Source organism: Onychostruthus taczanowskii, unplaced genomic scaffold (genome assembly GCF_017590055.1).
Source record: "Onychostruthus taczanowskii isolate IOZ18803 unplaced genomic scaffold, ASM1759005v1 scaffold39, whole genome shotgun sequence".
Lineage (NCBI taxonomy): Eukaryota > Metazoa > Chordata > Aves > Passeriformes > Passeridae > Onychostruthus > Onychostruthus taczanowskii.
Genome location: NW_024501348.1, coordinates 3,605,172 through 3,617,003, shown reverse-complemented (window position 1 = coordinate 3,617,003; position 11,832 = coordinate 3,605,172). Strand labels below are relative to the sequence as shown.

Here is an 11,832-nt window from a genome sequence, read left to right as displayed (position 1 = left end):
AGGTGGCCGGGCTGTGGCGGGGCTGCAGCTGGGGACGACCGCGGCGAAGCCAGTGCCCCGGACCGGAGTCGTGAAAGTGTTCCCGTGTTCCAGCCAGGGGAGGGACCCCCCGCCGGGCAGACACGGACCCTCCGGGATGCCGCGCAGGTACAGGAGCCCGTGTCGACGTACGGGTTCGATTGCAGGTTTGGGGGTGAAAATGAGGACTCTTAATGCTCTTGTTCCAACTTTTAAGGCCGCGTCTGATGAGAAATGGAAATCTGGCTCAAAGTCATCCTTCCTGTTGTTGACATCACCTGAAAACTCCGCTGGAAATATTTCCACTAGTTTGCTGCAAACATCGCCCCCCCTCCCCCGAGATCTCAACACCCTGTGAGTACACACTGGCTGCTGGTAGAGCTCTGATTGTGGAAATCCATGGCTACGGCATGTAATTGTTCTGCAGTGTTCTTTTTATTGCAAGCATTAATAAAGAGCTTATCGTGCCCTGGGGTGTTGTGTGTATTACAGCATAGGCTGTAGACAGTGCTCTGTTTTTTTTAAAAAGACATAACCAATATCTTCATATTTTTATAATTATATGTGAAGCGATTACTTGGGTTTGTGCTTGGTATTTCTGCAATGCACATGACCAAAAGGACATGTTGTCTGCTACTGAATACATTTTGTTCACAGCAAAAACATGGGGAGAGTTATGGGTAGGTGGATCAGTGAATCTTTGGCCCATGAGTTGTTTAAATGAACTTAGAATGTCCTACCAATGTTAAAGGAGTAATTGGGAAGATCAGTAAGTCCACCTCTGTCCAAATACAGAAAAATGTAAGCATCTTTTAACTCTTATGCAGCATTAGTTAGCCATGGATCAGATGCCCTGGTAGGACTGTTTGAGTCTATGGTTTATTCTGAGAAGAATGTTATTTACTTTCTTTCAAGGTGATGTGTCAGGCTCCACTGCTAGTTTTATAACGACTTATTTTGGCAGGCTCAAGTTTCAAGTATTGTGTAATCTTCATTCTCCAGATAGTTGGAAAACAGTGTTTCTGGAGATGTGTGATTGCATGTAAGATCTGCAGTTGCATTGCAGACCACAAGACATGGTGTAATGACTCTCTGGAACTTCATGGCAATTTCTGAGCAGAAAATGCTCAAAAATAGTTAAACACACTGCATGTAGCAAAACCTGCAGTTGGATGGCTACATAAAGTATTTACATACCTGGTATGTAGATGAATGTAGATGATGTATGCCTGTTTATCCATGAGGACCTATCTGCAAAGATAAATGGGAATTGTGTAGCAGTAGTAATGTCACTGCTTTTTCCCCTGTTTTTTGTGGTTTTTTTTTTTTTTTGTTTTTGTGTGTGTGTTTGGTTTTTTGTTAAAATAAACTAATAAAATTAAAAAAGAGGTTTTGAGGTAGTATTCAGTTAGGAAGTTTTCACTTTTCCCTGCTCCTTAATATTTACCCAGAGAGTGCTACCAACCTCATAGAGGAGACTGGCTTTGAACACAAGAAATGAAGTAGCCAGTAAATGATTGGTAAAAATAAAGTGAAAACCTCCGATCATGCAGGTGCTTTCCTTCAATAAAGACAGAGGTCTTTTCTTTTTTGAGGAACAGAAATTGTGAGAAGTTGTCTGCACTAATGGGCTCCCATGTTGGCTGATATGATGTAGTTGCAGCACTAGGCTTAGCATCTTGCCCTGTCACAGGTGGCACGTTCTGGAGTTCGGATTATCAAACTTACCGTGTTCTTGGACTAGGTGAGATGAATGATACCTGAGTAAATCAGGTGCTTGTAGGGTGTGGTGATGAGCAACTGAGCCTCAAGCTGCATTTCTCCATATGTCTTTAGCTTCACCTCTGTTTGACTTTGCCAGTGAGTCATTTTGTAATGGAAAAGAAAAAGACCTTACTGTCCCTTACTCACTAAATCTCTGTAACAGGATGAACAATGCTTATTGGTTTGGATAGGTGGTGTACCAAAGAACATTTTTAAAGCACTTTCAGGTTCTTAAATTAATTATACTGACAACTATATTTATTCTCATTAGTTTCAGATGTGTGCTTTCTCTTTTTCCCTCAACAGTTAGGACTTTGGATGAACTTGTAGAGAACTTACAGTTGTATCTTTTTTTAGAGATATATCAGTACAACACATCCCTGTGGAAGTATTTTATTTAAAATCACAAATGAGGTGCCATATTTTATTGGCAAGATTGATCTAGGGAGATATTTGTCAAAGACATAAATTGATTGTAATTGCTTTGGGCAAATAAAAATTTGAAATAAGTATTTTTAGTTACTTTTATTTACTCAGGAATTAATTATGTGACTTCCTTAAAAATGATCCAGCCAAAAATAGAAGGTGCAGAGCTGAACTTCAGAAAGACCTTAATTCATAACAGCAAGGGGCTAATTTTTTTTCCTGCCTCCTATCCAGCTATTTTGATCCCAAAAGTCTCCAGAATAGTACAATACTAGAAATATTGTTGCATACCATTGCTAACTTGTGAACCCTTTAGGAATAGCTTAGTTACTTCTCACTTGGCTACTCCACTCCCTGTTAGCAGGTGCTGCTGAAAAACAGTTTGTTACAGTTCACTGACAGCAGTTGTGAGAATAGTGAAATCCTGAAATACCCCATGTCTTGCTGTGACCTGTCAGTGAATTATGAGTACTGGTCTCTTTCTAAACTTTTTCCACTCCTTTTGTTTGTGTTTGGTTTATTTGATTTGTGAAGGCAGGTGTTCCAAATTTAGGAAGAGTCAGAATAAATGTGTGGAGTCCTTGTTTATTTGTTGTACAGCTTTCAAACACATGAATTCTGGGATGTTCCCCATGCCTGGGATGTTCTTTGTGTATTATGCTTCCATTCGCAGGTTGTGCATGACACAGTGATGCTTTGTATTCAAAGTGCTGCTGGTTTGGCCAGACAGGTATTTTTCTTGTTTTCTGGAAAATACTGTGGTTGAGTTGGAGATGTGAAGGTGTTGAGAGTGAAGCAGGAAGGGTACTGTTGGTATGCAGTAGTTTGATACCAAGGTCAAGAATGCTATAAAAAAAAAAACAACGATGAAATGAATGTCAATTTAGTTCATGTTTTTAGAGGTGTGTGATAAATGAAGCATTAAGGCTGCACAGGACTTTGAGGCTAGAAACAATCTAGTTCATTACCACTAATAGTTAGTTGGGTATATCCTGTTGCCATAAATCAATCCCCATTGGATGGCCTAATGGATACAGTACAACAGCATTATCCAGATGTGGAGAGGTTGTCTTGGTAGCCTCAGTGATGCACTTCTGATGCAATATCGAATGCATAGGTAGCACATGATATATAATGCAGGACTGTAGATTGCTGGCTTGCTCTTGAACTGTTTTACTTTTGATCCTTGGCAGTGATCCTGCCATGTGTGAGATGAAATGAAAGGTCATTGGAATGAACAGGAAGATGCTTTCTTGCAGCCAGCACTTGTGTTTTCCTGTTGTCTCCTCTGTGGATCTCTCCTTCCCAGTCTCCATATCCAGTGCTGGTCCTCCAAACCTTAGGTGCATCTCAGCCAAGCCACAGCCATGAGGGGAATCTGGCTGTGATTAGGGATGGGATTTGGGCACATCTGTGGCAAGTGGTGGATGGAAGTATCTGGTGTGCAAGCCAGCCAGATGGAGCATACTGGGGCTACAGGGTAGCTGGGGTGTGGTGTGCTGAGCATAGGTACCCTAGTGGGACTGCCATAATCCTGAAGAAAAATTTATATACTCCTATGCCAAAAAAGCCTAGGCTTTTTAATCTTATGTCATGATCAATAGCATTTTTGGAGTACTCTTCAAATCATTAAATCACACCTCCTTCAAATACTGGATTTAAACAAACTTCTTCCAACAGCCTGTCCCTTACACTTTCTCTCATGATTTGCCACCTTCCCCACCTGAGCACCATCCACTTTGTGAAGTGAACACTGAAGATACAGGTTTTGTGTGCGTGTCTTGGCATGCTGTTGGACAAAAGCATTTTCATTTGCATTATGGAAAATGCATTTGGAATTGATGGAAATGAGTTCCTTAAGGGTGTGCATCTTCATTGTGTCTGCATTGCAGTGGGATAATTTCCTTTTCCAGTTTGAGATGCCAATTGCTTTAAGCCAGTCAGGAATATTTTCTGTTGGTTTTAGCAGCATCTGCAGTGTGACATCTTAGGAAGATCTTTTGCTAGGTCTGTTTATATTGTGCCAATACACTTCTGAGTTAAAGTGCCCTAAATTGTCCTGGTTGGGTCAGTCACTGAGGAAAAGAGCCAGCCTTATATAATAAGAAAGCACTGTGAATGTATGGTAATTACATGTGAGCTTAATAGTTTAGTAACTTTTTAACAGTGGTCACAGTGAATCATTTTAGGTATGATTTACTTCTGTTCAGAGTTTGATATCTGTCTGTGCAACAGATGCAGAAACTGCAGCTGGTTCAGAGTCTTGGGCAGGATGTGGTCTTTTCACTATATCATTACTGTTGCAAATAATTGCACTGATAACTGCCAGGCAGATCTGTTGTTTACCTCAGTTTTTTAGTATTTTGTAAAGCTTACATATGAGTAATTTTCCTTCATTTTCTGTCTGAGCACTTTTGGGATTTGGCTATGTCTGGCTGAAGTCTTTCAAGAGGATTGTGGGACGGAGGGAAGGGCGGTGTCTTTCTTCTGGCTGCAGAATTATCTGCCTGACATCTACGATTTTTCATTGATGTTATTGTTCTAGTTTGAATCCAGATTTTAAAAGTGCAGCACTTTCTTATCAGTTTGCTTTTCCCAGACTTTGCAGCTGCTCCTGCATTCTTGCAAGTATGTGTTGTTCTTTTTTCACAGCTTCTGTGTAAAATCCAGCCATACTCTTTCTATGTGCTCTTTTTTATTATTATTTTAAAGTTTAATGGTGGGGTTTAATGTTTATTTTTAAGCTTATGGGGTAAGTATTGTTATGAATGGCAGACTCAGGTGTGGAGTAAGCTTAAACATGAATTTGAAGTATAGTATTTTATTAATGAACAGTCAGCTACCAAGTTGGATTCTCTTCTTTCCCTGTAGTACTACACTTAATCAGTTTGGAGAAGCCAGGGTTTAAGAAACCCTGACCTGGCATGCACAGGGTGAGGCTGTCATCCATTTCACTTTTCCTGGTGTCTTGACAGACAAGTGCTGCTGCAGTTGAGCAGCTTCATTACCAGCATGCCTCATAAAGCAGAACTGGATTTGGGGATGAATGAGGACAGCTCAGTAAAGAGAGGGTGTTGATGTTGACTGTCTTAGTTGCTGCTAGCCTCAAAATAAGCAGGATCAAATTTAATTTGTTTAAATTCTAATAATGTAAAGAATTTTCAAAAACTCACCAAGTGACATAGATGCTTTTGACATAGTTGGAAAAACAGAGTGCCTAACATTAGCAGCTTCTCTGTGTGACCATTTTTACAAATCATGCTTTGGTTGAAGGCAGTGAGAGGTGGATATCTCTTGCTGACTAGGACAGGACTGTCTGTCTGGGGAGATTTCTTTCAGATCTTCCATCCCTGTGGCCATGAGCTGAGCAAGTCCCATGGCTGCAGGAATGATGAGCCTGGTTTGGAGGTGTGGGTGAATGGCGTCATGGCCAGCCTGGCCAGTTCTCATCTCGAAGCTGGCTGTGTTTCATTTGCAGGGAGAGATGACATATATTCTCTTTAATGCCTTTCACTCTTGTAGGGCATCCATATCAGTGACTCTGTCAAGCTGAGGAGGGAACATGAGTGAACGGGAAACAGCCTGAGAAAATCAGAGAAGAAAGGCAACAAATTACAAACATAGCTTGAAAGTTGCAAACATATTTGATAAGAAGAGCTATTTCTTCTCACTTGTTTTGAGCTTGAAATATGCTGGTTTAATCTGATCTCTTCTAGTATTTCTCCAACCTGATTTTCTTCTACTTAATTATCCTACCTTTGGTTGTCTTACGTTCTCCTTTCTTGAAACTTTTCTGGTTTGGCTAAACTTTTCTAAAGAGGAGAAGGCCAGACTTAAAACTTCTAAGATGCAATTGAGTTTCTTAGATGGTTGAATAAAGATGAGTTTGGTTGTACTCTCTGCAGTAATAATTTCTTAGCATCCTTCATGCTTTTTAACTGTGCTGATGCTTTCATAAGAACAGTCTGCTGTCAATCCAGGATTTCATTCCTGGATCATCCCAAGCCCATCATAATGCATATGAAGTTGAGGTGTTTTTCCCCAGCACAAATACCAGACTGTGTTTAATGGTATTGAAATCTACCAGCCATTTTTAACAGTTGTAATCTTTCCCTGTCCTCTTGTGATTCATTAGTGGGTATAATGAACACAATGTATGCTTAATGCAGATGGCTGTGGGGCTGCAGGCTTAGTGTCCTTCTCTTGGGAAGACTGACCTTGTACTGTTTATTTCCTGTCTGCCTTCTTTCCTTTGGAGGGAATCTTTGGGGATTGGACATGAGTTATTGGGGAATAACTTCACATTAGTGCAAGTGTGGTAACAGGTTATGTGTACTATCACCACAAATGTGAAGTAGCTTAATTTAAACATCTGTCTTGTGTCCAAACAATCAACATTCAGCTCCATCTAATCTACATTGCAATCACATCCCAGCTTGCTTCATGAAATTTTAAGTTTCAATATTCTGTTTGGGATTTAGTTTTGGTTAAAGACAGCCCTGCGTGTATTGCGGTAACTCACTTTGCTTCTCACTCTGCCTACTTGTCAGAACAGGTTGACTATTTCTATATTTAGCTCTGCTTTGTTTATTCATCCTTTCTCAATAAGAATTTTGCACTTTGTTTACCTGGAAGCAAGATGGGTCCCAATGGGAAAGTGAATGGTAGAATTAAAAGAGTGATATGAATACTTGCACTAAGTAGCATGCCATATCAATAAATCAAAGCAGAATTTGCAGGTATAAGCTCTGGTCCTTGGCAGAGTCTCTTAACTGAAAAAAACCTAATATTTTAAGAAATTATTTCCAGATTCATAGTCTCCATACAAGAGTATTTTAGGTCAAAAAAACCAAACGCAAATTTTTTTTCTGCCTCCTTTTTGTCCCCTTATCTCTGCCCACCAACACATGGTTGAGAAGTTTAAAAGCAAACTTCTGGGTTCCATATTCTTTCAGAGAATTTAGCCTTTCATGTCTGTAACTGCAGACATACAAATGAGGAGGATGTTGCTGCTTCATTTACTAGGACTGTGCCAGTTTTTCTTCTTTTTGTTTGTAATCCTGAATGCAGGATACATGGTATGGAAGACAGAAACATAATCAAAATCAAGCATACAGAACTCAGATACATGCATTTACCATTTTTGAGAATGACTTTTTTGAAAAGTTGTAATAATATGAATTTGCTTACATATTTGTACATGCAGCAAATGTCTGCATATACTTACATGTGGTGAACTAGTTTTGGTGAGCAGGCACACCAAGAAAACAGGGAAGGGTGCATTCAGAAGAACCGAGCACAGCACTTGAAATAAAAAAAAAAAAACAAAAAAAACAACAAACCAACATTTTAAATGTTTATTTGTTCTCCTCACAATTTGAATTTAAGACTCTCCTTGACTAGGCTGAAATAAGTGTTGAGCTACTCAGGAGGCTGTGGTGTAAAGCTAGTTTTGTGTGGGACCCATTCTCAGTCTTTCCCAGACGTGGAATAAAGAGTGTCAGTGAAATTGAGAACTTGCTCTGTGTTTTAGTCTTGTGTAACTCTCATGAAACACACGGATACTCTGCCTTGGTAGAAAAAGCACTAAATGTGCTTTTCAAGTAAGCTAAGCCAGGGAAGGTTATCAGAGGAGAATGACACTGTGATGGAATTCTCAGGACATTAGTAAATATGTGCTACAGTGTTTCACACTAAGATGAAGGATTTTTCTGTCATTCTGGGGAGCTGTATACTTGTCATCTTCCCCAAAGTACTGAGATTTTGGAAGGCATTAACTATATAGGCAGTGTCTTAGTTTGATGGTTATTAATAGTGTCACATTGTAAATTTCAATATAGCAGCAAGTATCTGTTGTATGTCTGTCCTTTTTGCCTGTAAAAAGCAAATTGACCTTCAGTTGATCAGTTGTCATTATTAAAATTTTGAGAATGAGTATCCACTCTTCTGCAAACAAAAGTTTTTTGTGGTTTGTATATGTTCAGCTTAGCTCAAAATAGATATGGTGTTTCAGGGAAAACAGAGTCCGGCAGAAGTGCAATGCAAAAGTTAGCAGATTTCACCAAGTACCATTTGAAAATCACTTCAGTTACACTCTGCAAGTGGGATTTTCAGGCCTTGCTTAAGGATCAAGAATAAAGTGATACTGAAATAATGACTGTTTTAAAAATTCCTATGATTTTTATTCAAATAACAGTATGGCCCACAGAGAGGTAATTATCAACAAATTGTGTGTAGCAAAGTTGTAATTAATTTACTGTATTATATCTCGAAGGGTAGAACTGAAAAACAAAACCTTCAACTTGTTTTTTGCATTATTAAATAGTTTAGAGAGGGATGCTTATTATCCTGGTTTTTTAAAGTTGAATTTTATGTCGTATTTTGTATCAGTAATGCTGGATCAGAACCTGATTTCCCTGCTTCTGTAGCTGATCTCATTCAGTTTGATGACTGTTTATGTGAATAAGACTCACAGAATGTGGCTTTGTATGAAAAATATCCTCCCAGAGGGAGTTGTAGTAGGCTCACACTTAATATAAAGGGAAAAAAGACAGGAATGAATGTTTATGTTTCCTTGTCTTGTTGTACAATGATTTTCAGTGAAGTTTCATATTCCTTGAAATTAAATCTGTAGCCAAGATAATATGATATTGGACAATTTTTATAATTCAGCATGCAGGTCTGTGCTGTTGAAACAAAAGGCTGAGTGTTTTTAGGTGCAGATAGCCTGACTAAAATAACATGTTGCCAAAGAAGTTGCAGTGCATTTTCGATAATGTTGAGCAGAGAGAATTGTGAACTCTGCATGGTGTGTTACAGTCATGGGAGTAGTTAACAAGATAATCTCAGCTTTCTCTCTGTTTACAAAACTGGCCTTTCTGGAAGGACTGGAAAACAAGAATACAAATATATAATCTGCTTGTATTCTCTTTTTACCCCTCCTTTTTGCCTCCCTGTGTTGAGCCAAAAATAAATGGGAAGACTAACTGTAAGAAAACAGCACTAGAGTCAGTCCTCTTCCTCAGTTTTCTCTCTCTCCTCTGTACCCCACTGGGAGCTGGAGGTTGTGTGGCAACTGCAGCTCCCCTGATTAGGTGTGATTCAGTCCTGTAGTGCTGAGAGCAGAACTCCTCTGTTAACTCCTCCTTGCTCTCACTGCAGTACCTGCAAATCCAGAGATGGAGCAGCACAGCTCAGGGGTGAAGTTTGATCCTGTCTGCTCTGAAACACCTATGTGTGTTTCTGCCATATTAGGCCACCCCTGTGATTGTAAGGTAATGAAGATGTCCTTGCCTTTTTTGCCATTTAGTTTTCCCATTTTCTCTTCATTTTGTGCCACTTCTAAAAGCTCTGCATTGTTCCCCAATTTCATCTTCCCCCTCTTTTGTCCTAGTACTTTTGTATCATTGATTAGAGAATCATCTGATTTTCCTTGATCTGTTCCTCATCCCCTACAAATCTCCTGTTGTTTTGCTAGGTGTGCTCTTAGCAGTGGCTAATAAGTGCTCAGACAACACTTTGAACCCAGAAAAGATGTGAATAGAGCAAAAGGATTTTTTTACAATCCTTTAAGAAAGAATTTGTGAGAGAATGAAGAAGGATATGCGTTCCTCTTCCATACCTTTCCATGCCATCTTTATAGATCAGATTGATGGCTGTGGCACATCTTCTCAGGCTTTTTAAAAGCTTTATGTTCAGTATTTTCTTCCTCATCCTATCCTCCAGCCTTTACCTGTCTCAATTTGCAATCTTATTTTTTCTGCTTTCACTTCAACTCTAGTATTGTTTTGGATCTTGGGGCATGTTTTTCCATCTCTGACTGCTTTCAACTCGCTTTGTTCCAACATCAGTAGCTTATGGGCTTTTCTGGTTGTGCTTCTAGCTTTGCTAGGCTTCCTGTCCTTATCAGTGTGCTGTTTTTTTGTTAACAACGGCTAACTGCGTTCCTTGGTAGGAGTGATGGTTAAGGAATATCTGTTTCTATCTTACTGGATGGGAACTGCCATCTCCTTGAGATTTTTATTGTGTTTTTCCTGTATGTTTTAAAAGTGAAAATGGAATCCCTTTCAAAAGGGTATCCTCAAATATAAGGGTACAGGGGTGCTGAGCTTCATAAGGGTAGGGAAGGAGATGGCCATGAGGAAAATCCTGCATGTTTCTGGAAAAATGGTCCAGGAACATGATGTCCCTCTAGCATGATCCTGCTCTTCTCTGTTTCTCTGTCATCAGGTTTTGCTTCTTATTTCTCTTTAGGACCTGGGCAGCCTTTGTGTGCAGATAATATAAAATGTTCTCCATGTCTTAATGCAATCTTGTATGACCTGGCCTCTTTTAAATTACGAAGGAGACTCAGATATGCTGAGATTTCAGAATATTCATTAACTATAAAGCAGATACACTGACCTGCGTGATCCTTTTCAGTACTCAAAATAGACCAAAGCATCTATTTTGACTGAAGACAAATAAAAAACCTAAGGAGACTGAGATGGATGTAACAAATAGCATCATCCTCCATGGTTTCTGTTAGTGGCTGACCAAGGAGGTGCTTGTACTAAGGGATCCTGACTTTACCAAGGTGCTGTAGGTAAGCCCACGTAGTAACACATTTCCTGGTTTTCCTTTCTTTCAGGCTGTGGGAAATATTCACAAGCGTTAAGAGGCTGAGTGTCTTTAAAGCCAGTTTCAGTTCCCAGGGAGATGGTTTCCACTGCAGGACTGCTCCTTTGGGTTCCTGCAGTGCCTGTGAGCACAGAGGGGAAAAGAGGCGGGTCAGGGGGGAGTGGGGGTCATTTGTGTTCACTTTGCACTCTCAGCTCTCTGTACCTGACACAAGTACAAATATTTCTGGATTATGAACCTGTGACTTCTTGTGTGCAGCCATGAGGGCAGAGTCTTCCCTGGGAGTTGAGGTTCTGTCCTACAGGAGGACAAGCTTTCAAGAAATGCAGTCTCTGTAGTATAGTTTCTTGAAACACCTAAAATTATATTAGTGGTGATCCTTTAATTCTGTACAAAGAGCCTGCTGGTGTGGGAGATTTTTATTTTACCTGATTGGGTATTGCATTTCAGTGCAGCAGATGGCATGTATGACAAGTGCCCTTTGGTAAGAGAGCAAACAGCAAGAAATACACCCCAAACCCCTGGTGTTTTCTTAGGCCTTTTGTAACATCAAAGCACCCTTGTGCAATGCTCATTTCAGTCACCTGATGCAAGAGCCAAGGTTTTGTGATAGCTGCTTTCTTCTGTTGTTCCTGTGTTAGTACAGCTGGCAAGATTCTCAAGATACAGGGAAGAGCAATGTGATATTCAAGGTGAGATGATGTGTTTATTGAGCCATAGCCTGAGCTGAGAGAGATTAACTTCAGTTGCTTGTCCTGGAAGTATTTTGTGTTGATGCATAGCTTTTTAAAATTAACTGACATCCTAGTTTGCAATATAAGTAGGATAGGACGGAAACATGGTTTTGTTTATTTTGGGCTTGGTGAGGAGGCATTCCTCATGAGTCAAATGCTGAGTTGAGACTACTGCTCTGCATGGCTTGCACAGAATGAATGAAGAAGGACATTTTGGGAACTAGGCTGTTCAGTTGGGTTGGAGCAAAAGAGCCCTGAGGTAGGGGAATCA

The 11,832-nt window shown here is 39.9% G+C and overlaps 1 protein-coding gene across 5 annotated transcripts in view; it reads left to right on the top strand.

The window, feature by feature from the left end:
• ANKRD6 (ankyrin repeat domain 6) overlaps positions 1 to 11,832 on the top strand; it is an 86,821-nt gene continuing 74,989 nt past the window's right edge. For all 5 annotated transcript variants that reach the window (XM_041412354.1, XM_041412353.1, XM_041412361.1 and 2 more), the window contains exons 1-2: positions 1 to 147; positions 236 to 372. The gene's annotated coding sequence lies outside the window, so the exon portion shown is untranslated. The remainder of the gene's footprint in view (positions 148 to 235; positions 373 to 11,832) is intronic.